The 27641-nt window shown below is 44.1% G+C and overlaps 2 long non-coding RNA genes across 3 annotated transcripts in view; both read left to right on the top strand.

Moving 5' to 3' along the window:
• The first annotated feature begins 5843 nt into the window (after positions 1–5843).
• On the top strand, positions 5844–12352 carry LOC135825344 (uncharacterized). Its single transcript, XR_010555062.1, has 3 exons — positions 5844–5970; positions 8347–8517; positions 12292–12352. It is a non-coding gene; the product is annotated as an uncharacterized LOC135825344 (long non-coding RNA).
• Positions 12353–13771: 1419 nt separating this feature from the next.
• LOC135824892 (uncharacterized) overlaps positions 13772–27641 on the top strand; it is a 29366-nt gene continuing 15496 nt past the window's right edge. The window contains exons 1-3 of one of the 2 annotated variants that reach the window (XR_010554963.1): positions 13772–13922; positions 15462–15609; positions 19123–19584. This is a non-coding gene — a long non-coding RNA (uncharacterized LOC135824892). Of the gene's footprint in view, positions 13923–15461; positions 15610–19122; positions 19585–27641 lie in introns of those variants that run through there. The other variant, XR_010554962.1, reaches the window with a different exon arrangement.

Here is a 27641-nt window from a genome sequence, read left to right as displayed (position 1 = left end):
ACGCTGCCTTTAGTCTGGGAATTTGTATTCCTAATGTATGAGGAGCATTCAAAAAAAACAGCTACCGATGTACCTTTGCCGCTCTCTACTCCTGTTGAAGGCAGGATGGTAATCTCCCCTCTTTCAAATCGGAAAAAGGACATACAGATGGTCCTTTTCAGCTGCTCCACGAGTGCCGGTGATGCGCACTGAAGGCTGGAAAGAAGCATCCATTCCTGCCAAAGCAGCTAAAATGCAAGTGAGGTCGCATGCCGGAGTCCTTCAGTACATTCAGCAAATAGGCAATTTCAGCGTTTATGCTCCAAACACAACCATAAATTTTTTCTACTTACAAAATTACATCAAAGCATCTAAAAACACCTATTTTCTTCATATCTTCCAGCAGAGGTCACCTCCTTGTGCTTCACCCAATTCAAAAATCACACCTCAGAGTGCAGAAATTACTACTCGCAGATGTCCTTGATTACTGGCCGTGGTATTAGCCGTACCTAGATTTTTGTCACGAATTACAGACATTGTCGGCTTTACCTTGAACTGATGAATGAAAATACAGACATCTACCTTGTTTATCACGCGTTAAAGGGGAAGTTAAGGCAAAAAATAAAATTTAACCAGTTGTAGTCTTCGGGGTGCTGAGTCGAATGGTCGTGGTCCGAGGAAGCTGAGACGCTCCCTTCCTACTTGAATCCCAATCGAACTCGCGCACTTCCACCGAAACTTGGTGACTGTGCCCTACTAGATGGGGATTTGTATGCAAAATGTAACTAAAAGCGCCATCTCGTTCTTATAAAACCATGGATGACCGCAATTGGCCTATATGTTGTAGTCTTTTGGACGCTGAGTCGATTGGTTTTGGTCCGAAAAAGCTGCGATGCAGCGTTCCTCCTTTATTCCCAATCGAACACTGTTGAACAAGCGATCACGTGCTCCTGCATACACCAGTCACCTGGTCACCGTGCCTGCAGGGTACAACTTACTAGCCTGTTGGACCTTTTTTGAGTGCAGTCCTGTCACTCGAGTTGAACTCGAGTTGAACCTTGGTGTGAAAGTTGTCGCCTGCTGGCGTGGTGACCAGGGGATTTGGGCACCCAGGAGCACGTGACCGCTTGTTCAACCATGTTTGATTGGGAATAAAGGAGGAACGCTGCACCGCAGCCTTTTCGGACCAAAACCAGTCGACTCAGAGCCCAAAAGACTACAACATATGGGCCAATCGTGGTCATCCGTGCTTTTATAAGAACGAAATGACGCTTTTAGTGACATTTTGCATACCAATCCCCATCTAGTAGGGCGCAGTCACCCAGTTTCGGTGGAAGTGCGCGAGTTCGATTGGGATTCAAGTAGGAAGGGAGCGTCTCAGCTTTCTCGGACCAAGAACATTCGACTCAGCACCCCGAAGACTACAACTGGTAAAATTTTAATTTTTGCCTCAACTTCCTCTTTAATTTGATGAGCGCAGTTGCAGCCATAATGACATTTTTGAGTGAGTTATCCTTAATATTATTCGCACGTAACCACTGAATGAGCACACATGGCCCATGCAACATAGAGATTCACGAATTAAGATTTCAAACTACATGTAAATACGCAAGTACATGTTAAGCCTAGTTCACATTCGATGGGGCGCTACGGGACGCGACGTAAAGATCGACGAGAAGCGACGGGACCGTCTGACAGCGTCCAATGTGAATACCAGGAATGGGAAAGAAAATTGTATGTATGAACAGGAGACAGCGTCTTGCGCCGACTACTCCCGATTCATACTTGGACATTTTTTAGCATTTCGAACACTGCGCTTCCCATGATAACTCGCAGAGTGGCTAACATGACTTAAGTTGGATTTTAGCAAGATAAGGTCTGATGTCACGTATGGTATTTAGGATAGTTCAGGAGCGTGACAGACGAACTGCTTTATCATTTCCTGCAGCTATTATTTGACACACCTTTCGAAGCTACTTTTCTGGTGTTCTTGAAAAACTGGTATTGTAAACTTGATTCCGCTTCATTCAAGGAGAAATAATTGAAAGGAAGTCCCGAAAAACAAGAAATTAGGTCCAAACGTCACCCTGTCAAGGACCGTGCCTTATGACTGGCGCCGTTCGCTGTTGAACGATGCAACGACTGCAGCATATCGTGTCGTACGAATCGAACAAGATTTTACAGCTCACCCCAGCCTTTCTGACAGGCCCTTACGTACCGTACTGTCGGCGTTCCGTCGAATGTGAACTAGGCTTTATAACTTTTCAACCTTGGCAGTCCAGTATATGCACATACATGTGCAAGCATTCAGTATGAAGTCACAGGAGAGGCTGTACGCACTGCACTGCATTATGTTCTGCATGAATCCATGAGCATTCAAAAAATTTGAAAAAAGTGAAAACATTCTGGTAGACAACCAAGTTATGCAGAGTTTCGTTTAGTACATGACCCTCATTAAGGTGGCTCACGCCTATTTCAAAAAAATTAACGATTGCTCTGAAAATTTGGTGGGCGGTTGCTCTTAGGTAGTGTATGCAAATGGCGAGTTAAAAAAACGGGGTCTCAATGCTAACTTTTGAGATATAGGCGATGACAATTTCACTAAATTGTCAAATTTGTACAGGATTTGTGATGTATAGCGGACGGGTATTTCATCAAGAACCTGATTTAGAATCTTCCTCATTTTTTGGTTATTGAATGGACTAACTGTGTACATGCCAATGAGAAAATAAAAAACATATGCTTCAATGCTCAATTTCGCCATATAGGCGCAGAATGCCTTTTTGATAAGTTTGCTTTGCTACATGTACATGCACACCTACATATCCCATGTACATGTCCATATACATCTACTCTTCTCTACTAGCCCACCCCAACCCTGCAATACACATTGACACAAGTGTACACACACATACCACACACAAACACACACACAAACACACACACACACGCATACATACAAACACACACATGCATACATGCAAACACACACACACACACACACACACACACACCTGTCCTGTCGAGCCACTACCACTAGGGTCACGTGGGCCCCGGAGGGGCAGCAGAGAGAGAAAGAGCACGTCACCCGGTGGCGCTCCAGACACACACGCGCACACACACACACACACACACACACACACACACACACACACCTTTGGACCTTTGGAAAGCCCATCGCCGAAGGCGATGATAGCTATTAGGCGAGGCAGAACACACACACACACACACACACACACACACACACTACTACTACTACTACTACTACTACTACTACTACTACTACTATGTACAGCTACCCTATCGGGCCACGCCGCTCCCAGAAGCGGGAGACAACGACAAGAAGAGAGAAGAGAAGAGAGAAATCGCAAAGTCAACAATATTTGGCATGGCGTTGCAAGTCCTGTGGCCTTGAGAACCGTCTTTCGCAATGCTTGAATTCATGACGGCAGTTGTTCCTGGCTGCACGTGACATCACACACACACACACACACACACACACACACACACACACACACACACACACACACACACACACACACACACACACACACACACACACACACACACACACACACACACACACACACACACACACACACACACACACACACACACACACACACACACACACACACACACACACACACACTACTACTACTACTACTGCTACTGTAGCATGGTTGCCCAAGGGCCACACCATTCCGAAAGAAGCCGGAGCCGTTGTCAGGAGCAGAAACGGAGATGACGACTCAGGTCACTCTGTCGACGGAACTGACGGCTGCAGCGAGAACAGCGGACACAATATGACGCTCTGTCAGACTTGGTTGCCCGATGGCCACGGTCGCACATGTGACGTCTGAAACCAGGCACTGGCTTGAATTGCCGATTGCATGTCAAACACAAGAGAGAAGCATGGACGCTGAGCGGAATAGATGATGCCGGTGCGGACACTTTCGATGGTTGCAGGGGCAAACAATGATGCACACGCAGGCCACCACGAGAGTGAAACCACCTTCTGCATGTACCACATTGCACAGCACCACGCTGATCCTGGATGGGGAGACTTTGCTCTGCACCACATTTGTGCCTTGTTTGTCACCTGGCTGGCGAAATGACCGATGCCAGATAAGACAGTCCACCCGCCAGGCAGACCTATCCTGACCAACCTCATACCAGGCCAGACAGACAGACAGACACACACACACACACACACGCACAAACGTGCGTGTAAACAGTGACTAAACACACACACACACACACACACACACACAAGGCACACACATGATCGCACGCCTGCAGACCATCGCTCCAATGAAGATAAGATTACTACTTCTTTGCGTAAATATGTTTGAGATAGAGTGTCACTCTTAGATGTGACTGATGCCATCAACCAATGTCAAGGAAAACAATTCACGGTTCGCGTCAGACTCGGCTAGAGGCCGAGTTTTCCGCATCCGTAGGAACACCATCATCCTTCAAGGATCAAGGCGCAGATGCAAGGAAAGAAATTCAAAGAATGTGTTCAATCTTCTTCTGCACACGTAGAAATAGGTTTGGGCATTTTCGATGATTTAGAATGTACGTCGCGTGAATATGACAATGTGACAGAGGCAGCCACAATTTGCTGATTACTGTGCATTGATCTAGCTATATACACTGCAAGTGCACTGTAAATATTGTGTTACATGCACGTAGTTGTGAAGGGAGACAGTGTACATGTACATTCACCAATGACACACCTGTCAGACAGCAGGTTAGGGCTAGTCAAAGTTATGAAGGCACAATATACGATACGAAGGCACAATTTTGCGATGTACTTGAGTTTGTGAATATATAGTGGACTTTGTGTTCACACATACTCTACCAAATTGCCATGCACACCCTTGTAACACACACACACACTTGAGCCTGGGGAGCATGATTGCTGTCAGCCAGTGTTGCTTTCAAATGCTTATTCTCGTCAGGAGTGATGTGAAACACATAGTGTACCGCTGTGATCAAGCCGTGGCAATAACTATAGTAGAGTTCTTGGTGGACAGCGATTACCATAAAGAAATAGTGAGATACTACAGTAGTACCCTCTACTGACACAATGCAACCACGTTGTCCAGTACATGTTCGAATCAAAAATACTTTCGTATATTCGTGACCATTTCAATTTATATTCAAGGGCGACCTCCACAATTCACTGGCTTCAGAGTCGATTGATCATTATAGAACGGCCATTCTTGACAAAATAGTCAGACAAATTTTGCGAAGGATGGCGTTCTACTGTGGAAGGGACTCGCCAAGTAACTATTACTTGAACCAATTCAACGAAAATACAAAATACTCAGGTTTTACACATTCACGTACCCGTCTGTGCCGTCCCCCATTCCTTCCAAGACATCCACATAGACTCCAACGCTTTTATTCTACTCTTTTTCCGAAGCCGACCATGGGCATGGCCAGTGCCTGCTGGAAGGGACATCCCAACACTTCTCTGACAGGTGACAATTTCCACAAGTAAAAAATGCACCTAAAAAAAGTAGCCAAGTGAAGGAGTGAAAAAAAAGAAGAAAAAAGCTCACACTCTAGACTCGAGTACGAGAGTTTCGTACTCAGGCCATCTGCTCGAGCTGGACCCTTCGAAACTGGAGTGCGCTACAAGCTCGCTACGCCAACTCCGCATGCACTTTTCTCGAACGTAGGATGCGCGAGAACCTGCGCAGAAGACGAGTTTAGAAATAGGCGCGAGCCACCTTAATACCTTCCAGTATTCTAGTCCCAGAGATTATGTATTAACGAGGGACGACCTGTATGGATGTTTGCAATGTCCAGCTGTCAAGTGCATCGCTCCAATAGTCGAGGGCGCATGGGCCTCCCCAGCCATTGTGTCATATCCCGGAGCTGTGAACTATAGATGTGCGGTTGGGAAAGTACTCAACGGAGAAGCCAACCCTACATGCACAGCATCTAGGAAGCTCAGTTCTGTTCCCACCTGTTCAGGTATGTACATACTCATTTTAAGATGTGATTTTGACCTTGCTGCATCACCATTGTCCTCTTTATGTTCATGCATGCATGTTTCAATGGTAATACTCACACACTGATACCCAGGAACTACAGCTCGTTCATAAAAAGATGGGCCCTGGCTTTGGCGAGCTCTCGTTCTTGGCAATTTTATCACACATTTTGCAGAGCCGCGAAATTTGAAACATGAAAAGGGGTCCAAAAAGGGCACCTCGACTGGGTCCGAACTGTGCAATGTACATTTGCAAGTAGAGTAAAGCGGCCTGGATTTTCCCAATTCAGTGCTTTTGGAGCAAAACCTTGTTGAAACCCAATTGTTGGTACGGTTTGTTTAGGAGAAATGGACTTCAGAAAAATACTTTTTTTTACAGACAACAGGTACGCGATAAACCCGTACATTTATTTTTGGATTTCCGCCATAGACAGCCGTGAGTCGTACATCAGGGAGTTGCACAAGCCCGGGTTTGTGTCACTCCATGTCACAGATCCACTTACACGATCAGTAGACCCAGGTGCTCGAAGTCCGTACACTTTTACAGTGTGTGTTTGCCGAGCTGAAACTCACACTAGCAATGATCACTTGCCAGAATCCTGCTCGTGGAAGGAATTTATCTTGTCCAAGTTTGCTCTGAGGCCAGGCTCGATTGAACCAGGCCATCTTTCGATCCGATCTGTTCCTCTGGAATTCGCTGATTTTTCATATCAAATTTTGGTGTCGCAGAGGGTCCTCTAAGTCCGTACTGATCAGGGGTGACTCGAAATACACACATTTCTGCTAATTGCTAACTTGCAATCCCTCGGTTACGACGAAAGCACTGAAGCAATATGTTTGGCATGTGCCTCCACCAGTATTTCTTGCAAAAGCGTAGTTTGTCGCCGAAATGCAAGCTGTTTTTAGTCGGCTCAGAGAAGAAGCAGCGGCGCTGTGAAAACCGTGGGAAAACAGCGGTGGAGATGCCAGGAGTGTCTACCTTTCTGCAAGGATTGGTGGTTCTCTGTAAATTCTTCTCCTCTGGCCATTCTCAACTCTAAGCTGGCTCTTGATGATTGAGTGAAGGTCTGTTTGACGCTGTGTCCATTCGAAATCGGTCTTGGCAAAGTTGATTTTTGCATGAAATGTAACCCAAATTGTATTTCGTATGGGCACTCGAAAACCCACTCGTGTGGTATGGGAGTTCTGCTTATCGTAGATCCCTGAAAATTGCTACGCGAGGAGAACATACCACACTGTCCCCTCCATAAAATATTTGAGTCAAATACAATAACAGAACATGACATTATGGGCGTACGAACTTAGGATACCATGTCCGGACTTCGAGCACCTGGGTCTACCGTATATACGTAAAGGAAACCGCGCATATCATGTTTAAATTATCGCTTTACATAAGACCTTGGCGTGTGTTCACCTCCACATCTAACCCTGTGTATGTCACTACAGTTGTATTACCAGCCAAGAATGGTCAGGTATCTTTTCTACAGTCCATTCATTGGAAACTGGCACCCTAACTTGTTCGTGTCTCCCGCACATAACTAGATATCGTGAAAACAATGGTGCATCCTGTGATATCCGTGGGTGAGTACCACCATTGAAACATGCATGCATGGAGACTTGTGAAATTACTCCTTGCCAAATTTAATAAGGTCAGAAATATCCAAGAACAGGGAAATAGAAATTCAGCCAGGTTTTACAAAATTAGGACAGGTATGCCATGGCAAAATGGATCGAGGAGCAGATCCCATTCTTTTCTCACTCACACGTCAGTACTGCACACATACTCACACACACACTCTCTCTCTCTCTCACATACACACACACACACTCACACACACTCATCACAGAATAACAACTGCGGGGGGACAGCCACAGCAAGAAAACAAAAGAACCAGCTTGCAAAGCAAGAAAACAAAAGATGAGGGACTGCGGCGTACCAGTACGCCCAAAACTGTTGGACCTCGGTCCCAGACCTGTTCGTTCGAAAAGAACAACATTTCTTGTTTATTTCGTAAAACTCAGCCAACAAGAAATGAAAACAACCCAGATTGTTGCGATTTTAAGTCGGATTTTGATCCTCAATTCAGCCCATATCGGACTTTCAAAAAGCAAGCGGGCTTTTTCCGATGAATGGTCTGTAGTGCCTGTGGTCCATAGCTGAACTGCTTAGATCTAGATGGTTGAAACAGCTACCTTTTCACAGTATCGCGTTGCTCTGCCTCCACACGACCTGCTGTCTTATAGTTCAGCTCGTGATTGACCACTGATGACCTAGTCGAGGAAGATCGCTTGTACAAGATTGTAAAATCATCGTCGCTGATTTGTGTAACTGCTGTATCTCCTCATCCAATCCCCAACAGTCCGTACGTGCAGCGTACCAGCATTAGCTAACGGCGGGAGCAAGACCACAGAGGTGACTTATTTGGAAAGGGTGAACTTCACATGCAACACAGGATACACCTTGGTACATCACACCTACCCACCCGTCTGTGATGCTGATGGCAATATCCTCTCTAACCAAACCTGTGAGCGTAAGTTACAGTGAGCACATGTGCCTGTGTGTCAATTGATTTCGAAATATGCGCATGGATATTCTAGAAGGACATGGGGCTGTAGGAAGCCTAGCATTATCAGGAAGGATCTCACCTGATCACACTCATTGATATAATCATTATGATGCAAGCATGCTGATGCTACCCTATCCATGCCATAGGTGCAGTAATGTGACTGGTCCTACTTGCACCATTCTAAACTATACTAATGACACCATACTTCCTCTGCAGTCTGCTACCATGAACAACTTGCCTGTTAACTAAGCCTATCATTTTTTATGGATGAGTTTTTGTTGACTATTATTATTTTTTTGAAAGGATAGGGAGAACTTCAAATTCATAGGATCAGTTGGGGAAGTGAACTGCCTGAAAAGAGAAAAAAGATTGAAAACTTGTCAGCGCCTTCTAGGTTCAGCCCGTTCTCATAGTTTAGTGGTTAGAGCATTGCTCATTACAAGCAAGGTGCCGGGTTCGAGTCCTGGTGGGTCTGGCAATTTTTTCTCTTTTAAGACAGTTCACTTCCCCAACTGATCCTATGAATTATTATTATTACTGTAGAAAAGGAAAGGAAATATTGATACGAGTTGAGAGTAACTCTCCATCACTTTAACCAGATACTATATACAGTCAGAAAGTGCAACAACTAGGCACAACACTGGGCACAAAACTAGTCTCGTCATAGTCCAGTAACAATCAACGATCCTTGTTCCGTTGGGACTGTAGCTTGTGCTTGCCTTCCCCTCTTTGGTCTTTCCATAACCTTGAATCTTCTAAGTTGGAAGGCTGTCGGTTAACGCTACGGAGATGTGTTAAAGCTAGGTGTCAGGACGTCGAATGTCTCAGTACTCTGTCAGTTTTGTGCCTAGTTGTTGCACTTTCTGACTGTATATAGTATATGGTTAAAGTGGTGGAGAGTTACTTTCAACTCGTATCTATAATTCCTTTTCCTTTCTACATTTATTATTGGCTCAACATCCGAGTTTCAAATTATTATTATCATTATTATTATTGTGATATGGAAGAAATGATGAACAAAAAATCTGATGAACAAAAAATCTTACTTCGAACTAGTTTTCGGACAACACTCCTCAAGAAGCTAAGTTGGAAGGCTGCCGGTTAACGCTACGGAGATGTGTTGAAGCTAGGTGTCAGGACGTCGAATGTCTCAGGACTCTGTCAGTTTTGTGCCTAGTTGTTGTACTTTCTGACTGTATATTGTATCTGGATAAAGTGATGGAGAGTTACTTTCAACTCGTATCTATAATTCCTTTTCCTTTCTACATTTATTATTGGCTCCACATCCGAGTTTCAAATTATTATTATCATTATTATGATTTGGAAGAAATGATGAACAAAAAAACTTACTTCGAACTAGTTTTCGGACAACACTCTTCAGGAAGCTACGTTGTACTAATAAAAAAACAATCCAGAAATATACGAATAAAGAGAAATGGAGTGAGAAGAAACACCTATGAAAATGATAATCCTAGCACTATTATTAAAGGTAATAACAGGAAAACCTGCGAGAGCACTTAACGAACTTGTAAGGACTACTAGTATACTGTGATTATTATTACTATTATTAAAAGTATACAAATAACCTACGTGGAGATAGCAATTTTAGTATAGCTATGAATAGGTTGAAGGCCTCAGACATCACGCAACTACGTTACTGGTTTGACATGTATTACTGTGTATTTTATAACAAAATTTTGTTGTAAAAGTTTGTATACATATTCATAAGCCTGTTTTGTGTAAGCAGAAAGAGGACGTTGTGGCACTAAAGTTGTATTCGTAGGTTGGCACTTCGTTCAGTGCCTTCCCGCCTTTGGTTATGTAATCTTGTTACCTTTTTTGCGTTTCCTCTAGTGGTTTTATTGCACTTGTATCTTGATGTTATTTCTAACACCTTTCTATTTACAGTACTTAACTTCAGTTTCTTTGGTTGTATCCTTAGTTCCGTTTTTCCCACTGATGATAGGAACGAGAAAATCGATTCTGGGTTTTCAATAATATTTTTGTTATAAAATACACAGTAATACATGTCAAACAAGTAACGTAGTTGCGTGATGTCTGCGGCCTTCATCCTATTCATAGCTATATTAAAATTATTAAAAGTAGAAAAGAAAAGGACATATGGAAACGAGTTAAGAGTAACTCTCCACCACTGTAACTAGATATTATATACAGTCAGAAAGTGCAACAACTAGGCACAAAACTGACAGAGTACTGAGACATTCGTTCTCGTTCTCGTTCTCGCTAAGCTTCCCCCTTCTTTACTTATCTTTGATATTTATGACCCATCCAAGTTGGGTGGTGTGCTGCTTTGCTGCTTCGAATTGTAGTTAGACCGCTTTGTCAAATCGCCTACTGGTCTCGTGATCGTCCAGTAACAATCGACATTCCTTGTTCCGTTGGGACTGTAGCTTGTGCTCATTTTCGTTGCGCTTGCCTTCCCCTCTTTGGTCTTTCCATAACCTTGAGCCTTCTTAGTTGGAAGGCTGTCGGTTAGCGCTATGGAGATTGTGTTGAAGCTAGGTGTGAGGACGTCGAATGTCTCAGTACTCTGTCAGTTTTGTGCCTAGTTGTTGCACTTTCTGACTGTACATAGCATCTACTTCAAAGTAGTTACAGTGGTGGAGAGTTACTTTTAACTCGTTTCAATATGTCCTTTTCCTTTCTACTTTTATTATTGGTTTCAAATTATTATAAACTAAATGTAGAAAGGAAAAGAACATATTATACGAGTTAAGAGTAACTCTCCCTCACTTTAACCAGATACTATATACAGTCAGAAAGTGCAACAATTAGGCAAGAAACTGACAGAGTTCTGAGACATTACACTGTCAGTTCTGTGCGTAGTTGTTGCACTTTCCATAGTATCTGGGTAAAGTGATGGAGAGTTACTCTTAACTCGTTTCAATATGTCCTTTTCCTTTCTACTATTATTAATGGCTTCAAATTATTATTAACTAAATGTAGAAATGTGGAAGAGAAAAAGACATATGGATACGTATCCATATGTCTTTTTCTCTTCCACATTTATTTATGGCTCAACATCCGAGTTTTAAATGTAGAAAGGAAAAGAACATATTATACGAGTTAAGAGAAACTCTCCCTCACTTTAACCAGATACTGTATACAGTCAGAAAGTGCAACAACTCGGCACAAAACTGACAGAGTTCTGAGACATTACTCTGTCAGTTCTGTGCCTAGTTGTTGCACTTTCTATAGTATCTGGTTAAAGTGATGGAGAGTTTCTCTTAACTCGTATAAATATATAGGCGACGAGGAGAATAAATTTATACAAGCGATAAATAGTATAAGCGAAGCGGACATTACGAAACGATCAATGAGAATACATGTATGCTAAAGTTGATGATAGTCTCAAGAAAATGGATAAGGAACATCAATTTTAGCATACATGTATTCTCATTGATCATTTCGTAATATCCGCTTCGCTTATACTATTTATGGCTTGTATAAATATGTCCTTTTCCTTTATTCACTTATTAACTTAGCCTAACTATACTTGCAGAAGGGCATGTTTGCAAATTATATTGACTCTGATTAGTTCAATTTGCTGTAGCTGCAATTGAACTAACCAGAGTCGGGATCATTTGCAAACATGCCCTCCTGCAAGTATAGTTAGGCTTAGTTAACAGGCAAGTTATTATTTCTAGCAGACTCCAGAGGAAGTATGGCGTCATTAGTTTAGTTTAGAATTTTGTTTTGATGTTTGCCCCATTGCAGGATATAATGGATTAAACGGGAATGCAACCTGCAAGGCAACTGGTACAATTCTCCGAATCTCAGACGAAATGTACAATTTTCAAAGTGCCAAGGCCCTTTGCCATAAACATAAGGGAAAGCTTTTGAGCCACGAAGCATTTCACAGTGGCTGCGCATCTGCTTTGCTCGCCAATGGCATGCGGGTCTGGATGGAATTTGAATCAAATGCGGATTTGCTAATGGTGCTAGTAAACACTGGGCGTTGGGAACCTGTCCATCACTCAATGAACGTCGTATGTGAAGTGTGTAAGTAATTTTGTATTAATATTTTTATTGTTCAACCCTCATTCCATGTTGACTTTTTTCCTACGTTCCCAGTATAATTATTGGGGTTCTTTTGGACCCTAGGAACGTTTTGGGTGGTATTCTTGCACACTCTCCATTGTATGGAAACAAAACTGCTGTGCTACGTTTCCATAGACCAATGCATTGACCAAAACCTGCATTTGTTGACAACTCTGAAGTTTGTCGGGATTATTTGCAAGTTTGCGAGATTACCACCCAAAACGTCCCTGGGGCCAAAACGGAGTCTCTAATATACTGGGAACGTCGGGAAAAGTCAACATGGAATGAGGGATTATGGCTGTAGAAGAATATTTTTATTGTAGGGCCTCATACTTCAGTGGATCTCTTCCGTGTATTCGGTGACCATCGAGATAAATACCAAAACTATCGCAATTGTTGCACTTCCCTGTGTTCTATGTTACTGGGGTCCATTTGGACCCGGCCCGCATTTTCCGTAATAAAATCCATCACGAACTTCTAACCCAGACTATTCATTTATCTCGGTTATTGTATTGTGGAGGAATACATGAATTTTCAGGGAGATGTGAAGCGGCAAAGTAAAAATATTTCAAAAATCATACCCTTGGGGTCCGTTTGGACCCCACAACCCGGAATGAGGGTTAAGGATTCCCAAGGCCGTTGATTAGACATTCCACGGTAAGGAAGTGAGCTAGAGCACTGCTCCATTAAGTGAGCTTGAGCACTGTATTTTACACTGCCGATTGGAACTAGAAAATTGATTCTGGAAATGAGAACATCTACATCTTTTGCCAGTTGTCATGTTGTGTCTTGATGTCTGCAGCATTAATACTTTTTTTAGAGCTCTAATAAAAACAGTGATGAGCAATAGGCAAGCAAAGAAAGGGATAGAGAAGTACTCTAGAGGAGAGTTCCACGCTTGAACCTCTACTGCGTCTTGTGCGCCAACACAACTTAGCACTGACATCATCCCTAAACAGAGTAAGCCTATGCAGGTATGATACATTTTTAAGTGACATTGCGAAATAGCCAGATTTCAAGGGCTAACTGGTTATAGTATCTCAGAGCCAGGCACCACAAGACATTCCGAAGTTTTCGTATTTTCGCATCCAAAATTTTCTTCCTTTTCTGATCACGATGCCATCACTTATTCGTCTGATTTGTCCTGTTCAGTTCTCCAAGAACGTACCTGTGCACGGTACAATCTGGCTATCCATCCTATTGCAAACTCTGCAAAGGAAGATGCCGTATCAATGTGTCGTGAATACGGAATGCAAGTACTCAGGGAGAAATGGGCCAATAAGTTGGAATCGAAAGAGTGTTTCCAGGTAAGAACACACCATTATAGAAGTATTTGTACAAACCATGTTGTTGAAAAGTGCTCAATGCCACGAGTGTAGAGCCAAAAAAGTGAGAAATTGTTATAGAAAAGAAATTGTTAAATGGTGTAAAATTATCTTATACATCGAAGTCTATCTTGGAATAATCGGCGAGGATACAAACACTGCAGTATCCGGATAAAGAATTTAAAATGGTCAACGCGCTCATCAGCAGGCACAATGGAGCAGTTGAGTTTGGCATTCATCAGCAATAGCCTTAGCCCTTTCCATGCCAGCATGTTTTCCTGTATTTGCCACGCATTGTTCAGGCGCTGAGCTCACCTGTTCAAAGCTGCACACTCACCTCAGAACGAAATGTATTGCTATTTCACTGCACAGTACGTATCGCCTATAAGGTTGGCGGCTATAGTAATATACCGGATAATTATAGTAATCAATTTCTCAAATTCATTTTCATTTGCCATAACTAAGTATACACAGTTATCGCGTATAGTAATAATCGTCTATAGTAATATATCGCCTATAGTGATCAAATTCTTATTTAAAAAAAAAGACCTTTATTACATTATTTTTGCATCGATTACAGTGATTAATTTAAAATCAAGTGGTGTCAGAGGAGAACAGGGTGTTACTTCTTCGTGAAGAACTAACTTGTCCAGTGTTGTTTGAGTTCTGCTTGTACAAGTTGGCAAATATGCCTCCATCGCGAGGAAATGCTGATGTTGTGTGACATTACCTGCCTGATGATCGTAGTAATACGTGAAACTCAGAGTTGTAACAAAGCTTCACTTCTCTCTCTTGTGTACCATTGTTTTATTATTAATTGCATTTTCACGTCAATGTCAGAAAATTCTACATCATAAATGCCCACAGATTCGCATACGCTCAATGGATATGGGAAGAGGACAACCAACAACAGACAACACAACAAGGGTCAAGAAAAGCAGACCAATAGCTAGCACGAGGCACAACGCCAAGGCCCGGGAGGCAGAGTATTGCCACAAACGACAGTTTTAAACAGACAAATAAATGCCAGAGCAAATGATTGTTGCACTGTGCCGGAAGAACGACAGAGTTCACAGAACTATGGGATCCCTGACGCTAGCCGCAGACGGAGCAGCACAAGGCAGCCCACTGTCCGCGGTCCCGCCACAAGCCTCTGAGAGACTGCAGGCCAGAAAAGTCTGTGAAGCCTTGCCTCCATTCATTCGGGAGGTCGTGTGGGATAACAACAGGCAGTATCTATTGCTACCATTACCTACGTGAATACTGCAATAAATAAACCTATATGCGTACTCATCCATTGCCCGTCGTCAAGTTACGATGGGCAGTGGAACTACTGTAGTACCATCACTGTTCAGCTGGCAGGATTGCACTTTCCAGCCGGCGCAATTAGATCTGTCATTGGTCGACTCCAAGACGACAGTCATGTGACATACGGGAAGTAAATGAGATGCATAACATAACAATCGAAACGAAGGATATAACATTCGATGCTACTTGTATCTTGTTGCCCACTCCATACAGAACGAACTAAGAAAGCTTCAAATTGCTGGTGTCCAGAATGTCTGGGTATGGAAGAAGCAGGTTGACAGATTTCTGGAGTACAATGTACAGACTAAAACCACCCAGGCACCTGCACAGACTCTGAATGCCTACATATGTGCTAGTAAAGGTAAGATCATGGTCAGGTGTTTTCCCTCCTGCTCATTCTCTTTCGCCCTCTCCTCTTCTAAATCGTCTACTTGTGAGAAGGCAGCTATGCCTGTTTGATTGAACGACAATTATTAAATCCATACATCTTCACTCTCCAAACGGTCTCCGGGCTACACCAATCACTAAAAGAAAAAGAGATATTGCATCCCACCCGCCTGTGTGGATTCACAGGAAGTGTGAGTTACGAAGTCTGAAGAAAACATTGAACGGTCTCTGCTTGGATGACGACTACACCATAGCTCAGTGTTTAGAGCATCGCTGGCTACAAGCGAGGGTCCCTGGTTCGAGTCCTGGTGGTGACAGTCAATTTTTTCTTCAGACTTTTCCCGTTTGTCTCTTTCCCTCAAAACCAGTTAAGATATTAAATTATTATACGAATTTTCAGGCAAGGCCTGGCCAATCTTCAGGAATTCCTGAAGATGGGCCTTGCCTGAAAAATATCTATTGTTCTTTTAGTGATTGGTGTAGCCCAGAGACCGTTTGAAGAGTGTCGTGAAGATGCATGGATATAGTGGATGGCTACAGTGGAGTCTTCGTATTTTGAGAAAAGGCAATAAATAAAAGCACAAAAAACAAACAAACAAACAAACAAACAGGTAGGAGGATAGTGTGAAAATCAAGTAGATCATTTAAAATTCTCTTTTACGATAACTCTTACAAGGGTGGTGGCGTTCCCACGGCGGATGCGGAAAACTCGGCTTCCAGCCGAGTCTCACGCGAACCGTGAAATTTATTATGTATTTGTTTACGATAACATATTTGAGCTCAGCTATAATCCTCAAGAGGTATTGCCCTCAACAGTATACCACCATCGTCAGTGAAGGTATCACTAACATTATCCCGGTTTAGTTAGCACAGTGATTTGCACTAGGGTCTTCTAGTCTGCTCAGCCCTGATCGTCGAACCTCATTTATGCAGGCAGGCAGACAGGCAGGCAGGCAGAAATACAGAAAGACAGATAGAATGAGAACCTGTGCTGATGTCCTATAATTAAGATGCAAAAGCAACTGTGTGCTTTCAGAGTGTATGGTTCAGAGCGTTCACTGCCGGATATGAGTATCTTTGGTTCAAATATTTCCCTCAAGATGCCACCGCCTTTAATTGGCGGGTTAAGAGGCCTGTGATTTTTTTTGAATTGTATTGTATTTCATTATCTTACGTGGGCATTCCCAACAGCGAGCTGTATAAACGCACCAATTCCCAGCCCCTGGGGGAAACCATTGTGAGAGCAAGGTGGTGGCTCTTTGGCCATGTTCTGAGGCTAGACGACGATGTACCAGCACGAGTTATGATGGCAGCATACTTCGAAAACCCAAGTTCCGCTGCCACCTGGCGGGGCCGGCCACGTACCACTCTGCCACTGAGTCTGCACCAGAACCTGCAGCGTATCGGGGGGTCACTCAAGAGACGCGAGGAACTTGAGAACCTCCATGCCATCGCCCAGTCACGACAAGACTGGAAAGACCTATGCAGCAATGTGATAAAAGCATACATATCAAGGCCTAATACTGCTTCCACCTGTGGCAGCTACATGCCTGTACGGTGTACCATAACATTACTCATTGACTAACATATTATTTTCGTGAACCAAATTATCCTGTAAAAGAATAGGAATATAAACAACATACCTGTGAAAACACAACATCGAACAGTTGGCTCGATCGACCAGCACACGGGCTGGACTTCGTTCTTGACGATAAATGTACGCGTGGAGGTCAAGTCCGGCGTGACGTCACTCGGTACTTCGGGACAATTTTGGGCACCTTCTTTTCAAGTTTTCACCCACTTCCAGCCATCGCAGAGAAAAACGAATAACACCATCGTGATCAGGAGCCAAAGAACTACAAGATAAGACAAAGAAAATTTTTGGTGACAGTTCCCCTTTAATGCTACTAACACAACCTGAGACTACAATAATCATGAGATCAACCCCAAAACATTTCTTGCAGTTTACTTTCGTAGAGTTTGCGACCTTGTGTTCCTCAAACACAACTTGCAGCTTTCTTGAAAAATACCCTCAACCTTGGTTCTGTCCTAGATCGTGTAAGGATCGTCGCAAAAGTTTTCTTTCGTCCCTGAAACAAACATCGTTCATTTCGTACTTGGACCCCCTCCCCTCCCTCTGAAACGAACTCAGCTTGCTATACTGGACGACGAAATCGCATGCATGTACATGTCATGTGTGCGATTTTGGCTCGCACCCGCTCCCCCCCCCCCCCCCCCCCAATGAATCATGTTCGTTTCAGGGACGACAAAAAACTTTTGCGACGACCCCTAATGCAGTCATTGTTTCGTCTCATCATCATGGAGCAGCTTATGCGAAGGCTAGCCAAGCTTGCTTGGCGACGTCAACATGGAAAAGCCTATAATAATAATAATAATAATAATAAGAATAAGAATAATTCCCAACCGACCCTAAGGTCTTCTTACAGGGTGCCCAAGATGAATGAATTTGCGATGTGATAATTGAATCAGTATTCAAACAGTAAAGGGTTAAAACTAGTGCTCAAAGGAGTAAACCAAGTACTTGAGTACCTACTCGTGGAATTCTCGACTCGAATTCAAAAGTAGACTTGATGCTGCATAACTCACACACGCACACACACACACACACACACACACACACACACACACACACACACACACACACAAACACACACACCATTGGACCATTGGATGCTCATCGCCGGAGGCGATGATAGTGATGCTACAGCAGAAGCCATAGCAGCTTGTGCTGGGATTGCACCATTCAACAGCTTGCAAGGCTGAAGAATTGACCGCCACTATTCACCCTGGTCTACACCACACAGCTATGAAGTGGCTTTTTCTGGCCAGTGAATCCCTACTTTTTGGTCTTTTTCATTTTTTTACATACACATACCCACACACCCACGCACACCCACACTCCAACGTACACGCACACACACACGCCTTGACCTTGACCTTGTGTACAGCTGCCAGTAACTGGCTATGCCGCCCCGATGCGGGGGAGGAGAGGAGAGCGTGCAACACACACAGACACACAAACACACACCCACGCACACCCACGCATACCCACACAGCCACGAACACCCACACACCCACGCACACCCACACACCCACGCACCCCTCCCCCACACCCACACGCCCACGCACATACACACCTTGACCTTGACCTTGTGTACAGCTGCCAGTAACTGGCTATGCCGCCCCAATGCAGGGGAGGAGAGGAGAGCGTGCAACACACACACACACACACACACACACACACACACACACACACACACACACACACACACACACACACAAACACACATACACACACACAAACACACATACACACACACAAACACACACACATATACACACACACACATACACACACACACATACACACACATACACACACACACATGTATAGTGGACGTTTTTAACACTGTGTGTGTGCTTGACTTCCCTATTCTGTGTCATGTTTTTGATCCTCTATCTACAGTCCATGAGTACTAGAGAGCTCCAACGACGGACCCACGTTAGGATAGTTGCCTGTCATTTTCATGTTCCACGTCCAGTCTCCTGAATGTGTGCTGCTGCAGCTGGTGTACAGGTGGCACTGCTGTGGCATAAAACCTGCTTTGCGGAGCTTTGGTGTCTATGTTGCTTAGGAAAACTTGTATGCACGTGCTCAGCAGATTTTTTTCTCCTCTTTTTCGTTTTTTTTTGCGGGTTCTCATTTGGTCCTGCACCCTTCTCTTTGTTCGATTTGTGCATTGTTTCGTTTTGTCCATGGCCATCACTATGACTCCTGACAGCGAAGACTGGAATGTTAGATAATCCTACAGATTCTAGATTAGTGTGAAAACAGAGAGCATACTTGAGTGAATTGACTTGCCTTCAAGAGATTTATGTAGGCAAATTTTGTTCCGGTTGGACTCACATGTGGACAACATCATTCGCAGATGAATCTATATACAAATTTATATTTACAAAAATCTGGTGCTGGTGAATCGTGTGGTGATGTCAGTGGTGGTGTTGGTGGTGGTGCTCGTGCTGCTCGTGGTGCTTGTGGTGCTAGTGGTGCTCGTGGTGCTCGTGGTGCTCGTGGTGCGCGTGGTGCTTATGGTGCTCGTGGTGCTTGTGTTGGCGGCGGAAGCGGCGGTGGTTGTGGTGGTCTACTAGCAACTATTGAAGTACCTTTATTTTTTATAGTTCGCCTAATTGTGAAATTTTACAAATTGTTAAAATAGGAAAGGGCGAGCTCCAGTCTGGGGAGAAAACCCTTTTCTATTTTTTTTTTGTGAAATGGCCTTACAGAGAAGAATATTTAGATGATATCAAGAGTACGTAGGGGTTATGTACTCTTGATAATATTTTAAGGAGATTCCCGGGCCCGGCCCTCCCGCACCAAAGTCGAGCCGGTGCCAATTTGTTTTGGAACAGTTCATATACCGGTACATGTACAGTACTGATCGTGCGAGTAGATCTGTGACATGGAGTCACACAAACTCGGGTGTGTACGTATTTAGAAAAGCGATCCTGTCAGCTTTTCTATTATTGTGTTCACATGGCAGAAAAAACGACACCGCTATGCTACGTAAGTTTCTACGTAAGGTGCTCGGTACTTCACTTAGGCTACGTAAGTTTCTACGTAAGGTGCTCGGTATTAGATCTACCAACGGGTGGTAGCCGCGTGCTGTGCACGTGCACGGCAGACATTGTGTTGCATGCAATGCAGTCCGTTTTCGGATGTGCATGCGCGAGGAACTTCCTTCTTTGGAACTGCTTCTTGCATGAGCTGTTTCGGATATTTCGTGTCCTGGCTTATTTCGCTTCGGCTCTGCTGAGACCTCTTTTCACGGAATATTACTCAATGACAGGTGAGTTGACCAGTTCCCTTTGATTCATTTGCTTGTGTTGACTCTTTCATTTACGAAAAGTGTGCTGATTTTAGGTGGAATACAATAAATAATGGAAAAGCTGACAGGATCTCTTTTCTAAATTTAGCTTTTCTGCTGTCGAGGCCTCCTTTTACGGAATACTCAATGACAAGTGATCTCTGAGTTGACCAGTTTCCTTCGATTCATTTGCTTATGCTCACCCTTTCATTTACGGAAACGTGTGCTGATTTTATTCGGATTTAGATCCATTCGTATCTCTTTGCCCTTGCCAACAGTGTGCGAAGAACGCGAGTTCACCTTCTTGACGGTAAGGCTTACATTGTATGTTGCTGCTGAGGCTTAGATGTGTTGTCGAAATACTCATGTTCATTGTACATTGGTACGTTACAAGTAAGGCACTGGTCATGATTGCTTCCGGCATTCCGTGCCCCGATCATAGGGTAGAATCTGAATTTTGCAGTGGCATAGCATCGTTGGCAGTTCCCAATCTGTAGGGGAAGGTTCAAGGACGCATTGGCCCAGGACTAGTATGCAAGATAAATTCGCATATCAGGGAAAATCTCCATTATGGAGAGGTTCATGCATTCAGTGACTTGTTTGCTTCATACGAAACAAGCCAATAGGGAGGTTCTGCTATACGTGAAACGTAGAGAAATCACGTAGAGAGCAGGTGTCTGGGTTAGAGTCTACGGCTTCGCGTGTTTTGGCTCCAGATTTCTACGCGGAGATGGGGTTCTCTACGTTGTGGCACACGCAGAGAAAATTTGCTGGGTATCGATCAACTGCATGCAGAAAACTGCCAAATATGGAAGGGAAAATTCCCAGTACACATTCCACGTGACTTCTCTAGGTGAAACGTAGAGCAGAACAGCATTTCTTTACGTTACGGGAACGCGAAGAAAGTTCGCGTGATTCTTTGCGTCGCGTTCCCAAAACGTAGAGCAGAACCTCCCTACTGGGTGCAGTCTCGTCTCGTGAAAATCTCGTACGATTGGATTTGTTTACTCGAGTCTGGGCTGTTTGATTTGTGAGTAGCGCTGAGATTGCACTGCCCCAAATAAAGTTGCGTGCCGGTAGAGCAAGAATTACGATCTGCAATCTGTTTGTTGTACCTGCAAGAATGTGCTGTACATGTATCGTATTTTCTCTGTTGTTGTTTCAGTTGCCGTCATGTTCCTAAAGAAAGGTTCAGTGACTCATTTGTTTCATAAAAGACGAGTCAATGGTTTGGTCTGGCTTAGAATCTTTCGCTTTAGAAGAAATCTATTCGTGTCTCTATTGGAGAAATAATTGTATTCACTCGTTATAAAATAGGGTTAAGACAAACTCACAGAGCAAATGCCATCGGTCCCTTCATGTTCGTCCTAAGGGGGTTTGACTGGATATCATTCATACTCCCCCAAAGTCGTGTAACATTTTATTATTATGGAGTGCCTTGTTTATCTCTCAGTACCTCCAACCATATATCCTTGCCCCTTATATCCTCAGGATCAGTGTAGTTGTTGGAACAAGGTGTCGGACTCAGCAATGTATTTGTTTACATTTTAATACATGTTTATTGTTCCTACTTTGCTGTGTTGTTTTAGACAATCGTGGACTTGTAACACTTTGAAGTCATTGAACTGCTTCCAAAAGTGTTATCGACATCAACAGGATTACGATTTCACTACAATATGATGCCGGATGACCTTATCACGACAACCCATGACTACAATTATAAACACAGAATCAACAAAAACATCTGCGGCACGCACCTGGTTACAATTCTCATGTAAATGTGATTTAGGGTGTGGACATCTGAATTTTCTGAAAGACAAGACAATTTTATGACAGAGTCATGAAATTCTGCAACATCCACAGAATGACCTGCGTATAAAAAAGGTATCGGGTCATCCTAATAAAGATATTATTATTATTATTATTATTATTATTATCACCGCCACTGCACTACCCATATGATTCCCCGGCAGAAGAACCTGAATACAGTGTACATCTGTCATCATACGCAAGACTAGTTCCATTTTCCGCAAGAAAAGGCTTGCACATCAATGCGTATAATACGGTATTGAATTTGATATGATACACGTACATGTAGTACATAGGGGCTCCCGTAAGAAGACCATAGGTCTGTGGGAAACACCCTAGTAAAATAAATAAAATAATAATAATAATAATATCCTTGAGCCAAAAAAAACAAAAGAAATTATAGCAATAAAAACTGCTTTATGGCAGTTTTCTAAAAAAAGTTATTGTGTTCTAGTCCATGGACCCCGTCTAAAAAGTAAGAAATTAACGAAATGTGATAGCCGAAAATTAAAATTTCACACAAAACCTCACAATAATCACACACAGGATGCGAGACGACCTTTTCCCCTCGTGGTCCTCTTTCACATGCAAGCATGTTGGCGCAGTCCATGTACTTGTACAAGTACAAGTGTCGGAATAAACAAGTGCCGTACTATAGGATCTTCAAGTGTCGTGATTATTGTGAGGTTTTGTGTGAAATTTTAATTTTCGGCTATCACATTTCGTTAATTTCTTACTTTTTAGACGGGGTCCATGGACTAGAACACAATAACTTTTTTTAGAAAACTGCCATAAAGCAGTTTTTATTGCTATAATAATATTATGTTATCGCATGGTTGCGAGGGCCTTGTCAGTCCGTGCGCCAAATTCAAAAAAGTCGTCTAGAAGTTGCACTTTTATTTGCAACCGCGGGAAATTTGAGAGGTCTGGAGAAGGAAATTCTCAATGGGACTCAAAATTGACAAACAAGACGACGACCAGCGCTCGAGCATAGTACCTTTTCACCATTCCTTCGTGCACGATACCGATTCTAATTGATAAACACTACCCTCATGTTTCGTTTCATGCGCAACGGACGAAGCGAAGTGTCTTTTTTCGTCCACGAAAGAAAGGTAAGGAAATTGTCGTCTTCGCGACACCCTTCGGATTATTTAGTGGGGCATTGTGGGCCAAGGGTATTTTTTCTTTTTCCGTACAACTGTCCCCAGGTACTGAAACAGCGCTGATATCCTAGCAGTTCTGTTGGTGCAAAATGCCAGGTTACTGACTTATGGCGAGGTTTGTCCACCCAAAAATATGGGAGATTTCTCGGATAACATACACACATAATACACACATAATACAGTGAATGGTATTGCAGTGGGCATCCAGAACAGTTGAACCAAACCAATATGGTATGATACCTAGAGGCTAGGCACACAAAAGTCACTCAGGAATTGGACGCAAGTCCCGGGGCCTTGGTGCGTCATTACACCCGGACATTTAGAAAAGCGATCCTGTCAGCTTTTCTATTATTGTGTTCACATGGCGCTACCTAACGACACCGCTATTCAGACACGTTGTCTACGTAGCTACGTAAGTTTCTACGTAAGATGCTCGGTACCTGGTCCTGGACCAGGGAGCTACTCCATGGCTCCTACCGCCACCATCGGGCGGCCGGCTGGCCGCATGCGTGTGCATTGCAGACTTTTTGTTGTTGCCTTTTCGGATGTGCATGCACGAGGTACTTCCTTCTTTGGAACTGCTTCTTGCATGAGCTGTTTCGGATATTTCGTCTCCTATTATTATTATTATTATTATTTTTTCTTATTTTGTTAGGGATTTCCCAACAGGCAATGTTGCCTTTTTACTGGGAACCCTAAATGAGACTTTGTGTGAGCGCGAAACAAAGCAGGCGACTCGGCCAGGCGACAAGATGGAGGCAGCGCATTCCACCTGTCGGCACCAAGATACGCAATGGAATGGAAACCATACCGGGAGTGGCAGGCAGGCAAGACAAGAGCAGCTGTAGCTTGGCCCCGAGTTGTGGCAGCAGAATGTGGGCCAGTGCAGCGGGGAGTGAATAGGAGGCTGAGAAGTGGGCTAGATAAACCATGCAGACAGCGAAAGACAAAGACGTATTGCTTGAAATTTAAGCGTTGCTCTAGTGTGTAGATCTTGGTGTAAGCGTACAGGGTCTCAGTGGGAGTTCTGCGGTCAAGGGCAAATATTCTTTTAAGACTAGTACGGCTGGCTGTGATCAGCTGGTTGTATGAACGGTGAGATAGACAGTTAATGTAGGCAGAGCTAGCATACTCAAGGGTGGATTGAATAATAGATAGATAGAAAAGACGACGCGCTCTGTGGTTCAGGTTCTGCCTGGCATGCTTGTAGGCTCCGACCTTCTGCTTGACGGCAATGCAAACTCGCTCTACTTGAGCATCGAATGCCAAGTGCTCATCCACAATGAGGCCCAGGTATTTGGCTGTGTGCGCAGGATAGAGAGTGGAGTTGCGGCATGATATGGACACAGTGGTGGGTAAGGGGCTAGTTGGGCGACGTAGTAGCAGAAATTGTGTCTTATCAGGGTTAAGAACCAGTCCCTTCCCTGTAAGGTAGCTGTCCAGAGCAGCAAGGTCCGCCGTGAGACGCTCCAACACAGTATCACAGTCACTATGCCGGACATAAAATGCAATATCATCGGCATATTCCTGGTCTTGGCTAAACCTAAAACAGGGTGTTATGTCGCGAATGTAGATACAAAACAAGACTGGGCCCAGAACGGAGCCTTGGGGCACTCCTCTGGAGCATGGGCGTGACTGTCCAAGTTCCTGATCAACTCTCACAGTTTGTATTCTGTCAGACAGGTAGCTACAAAACCAATTCAAGGCAACATCTCTGATGCCTGTGTCATGTAGACTCTGGATGAGGGCGGAGTGTGCCACTCTGTCAAAAGCTTTGCTCATGTCAGCGAAGATGACACCACAGTATTCGTTGCTATCCAATGCAGAAAGCCATCTGTTCACAGCTAGAGCCAAGCAGTCTTCGCAAGAGTGGTTGCGACGGTATGCAAATTGAGAGTCTGGTACGTGTTCAATGCCATTATCTGCGAAGAATTTCGTTATCTGGTCCAGTACTATTCTTTCTAATACCTTGGCACATATAGGCAGCAGCGAAACTGGGCGGTAGTTTGCCGCCAGATCAGGGTCTCCAGATTTCATAAGTGGACTTATGATAGCTTGCTTAAAGACGGTGGGGACATTACCAGTTTGGAGGGACTCGTTCACTATGTCCGTGAGGTACTCAGCAATAGCATCTCCACCATTCTTCAGTATGGATGGTAGCACGTTGTCTGGACCTGGTGATTTGCACAAATTAAGAGACTTCAGAATATCGGACACGTGTTGTACTGTCACTGGTTGGAAATTCGTGAGATGAGGTAGCTGCTCATTGTCTTCAGGTGGAATTTGTAGAACCCCAGGCCTGTTGGTGTCTTGAACAATGGCCGCAAACGTATCAGTCAGCGACGAAATTGATGCAGTGGGCTGGTTCCGGGTGGGTCTACGACCAGTCATGCCGTTAAGCAGACGCCACTGCCCTCTTGGGTCATTCCTTAGATCCTGGAATTTCTTGATTAAAAACTGTGACTTCAGTTGTCTGTTCAAGCGCTTTCCTTGACGCCTGGCTGCACGATACCTTTGTTTAAGAGCTGAGTCGTCTGGCCTACGCTGAAGCTGTCGGTGTAAGTTCCTCCGTGTATGGTGCAGCTGCTGCAGTTCAGCAGTTGTCCAAGAATGAGGTATAGGTTTAGGACAGATTGGGTATCTGACTAGCTGCACTGGAGCATGACGGTTAGTAAGGTCAGCTAGTGATGTCAGGAAAGTTTCGGCTTGAAGATCAATAGTTGCATCGTTGTAATTGACTGCCAGAAGTGCTCGGGCGTCCTCCTTGAACTTTCGGAAGTCGATTGCGGCAATACCAGGTTTTCTAATACTGCGATAGGCGTGCTTTTGAATGCGGTGCCAGCTGTGGAGATGGAGGTCAAACACTACGAGGTGATGGTCACTAAGGTCGTCCACGGCAGTGACTGAGGGCTGCTCATGGCAAAGCCCAGCTTCCAGTAGAACCAGGTCCAGGCACGTGTTCGATGGTAGCCGTGTTGGTACTGTGATGATATTGTGCAGACAGTGCTCTGCACAGAGTTGGTGGAGGTACTTGAGTTGAGGAGAGTGAGGCGGGATAGCATTCGTGTTAAAATCTCCCAGGATAATTCGCTTACTCTTTGGCACTGGCTGACTGTCCAATTGGGCACTCAGACAATCCCAGAAATCCACTCCAGTGCTGGGAGGCTTATACACGGAACTGACAATAAACTTCTCAGCTCTTGTGTCCTTTCCCTGACGGACTAAAATGTGGAGAGCTTCAAGCTCAGGGTGGCTACTAGCATGTACTACTGTTGCCTTCAGACTGGATGAAACATACAGACAGACACCACCACCATGAAGGGAACGATCCTTCCTGTAAATACTGTATCCAGGGATATGAAGCAAGTGGTCGCTGACACTGCCATCCAGATGAGTTTCATTGATAGATAATATATGGATCTCATTGTCATGCAGTATTTCGTGGATTTGCTGAATTTTATGGCGCAGGCTACGAACGTTCAAATGGGCAATTGTTAAGCTAGGGTTCCCAGGAATGTCCTATGGCTGAGAGCTCGATGCAGGAGCAGGTAGATTGTCGAGTGCTAGTGGGACACCCTTCTCATCAAGAATGACATCATACGGGAGTTGGCATTTGACATCCTTACTTCTCAGATGTTTGTACTGTGGTAGTACTGTCTTCCTTTTTTGCAGCTGTTTTCGGGTAAGATCGTTGGAGAAGTATACAGGTGAGCCATCATCGAGTTTCAGGTCAAATCTCCTGCGATAAATTGCGCCTTTGATGGCATTATTCTGGAACTTGATCCGTATTGGACGCGATTGTGTGCCCGTAGTACGCGCCGTGCCAAGCCTTTCCGTGGAAGATAAGGCGGTTTGGTCGACCCTCAGGGCTCTCGAGCAGATTTCCTCTAGTTTTTCCCCATCCATATCGGGAATTCCACGTACGATAGCGTACTGCTTCCGGTTTAGTCGCTCAGCTTCCTCTTGAATCAGAGCGGAAATATCAGGTGGAGCTAGTACTGTCGCTGTGGGTACGGGTGCGGGTACGGGACTGCCTTCAAGTGCAGCAAGTCGTTGTTCGAAAGATGACAGGGTCTTCTTCATCACGTCATACTCCTCCATGACCTTCTCCATCCTTGTCAGCACATCATCCATGAAACGATTGAGGG

This window comes from Sycon ciliatum, chromosome 9, assembly GCF_964019385.1.
Source record: "Sycon ciliatum chromosome 9, ocSycCili1.1, whole genome shotgun sequence".
Taxonomy (NCBI): domain Eukaryota; kingdom Metazoa; phylum Porifera; class Calcarea; order Leucosolenida; family Sycettidae; genus Sycon; species Sycon ciliatum.
This window is presented reverse-complemented; position numbering and strand designations above follow the sequence as displayed.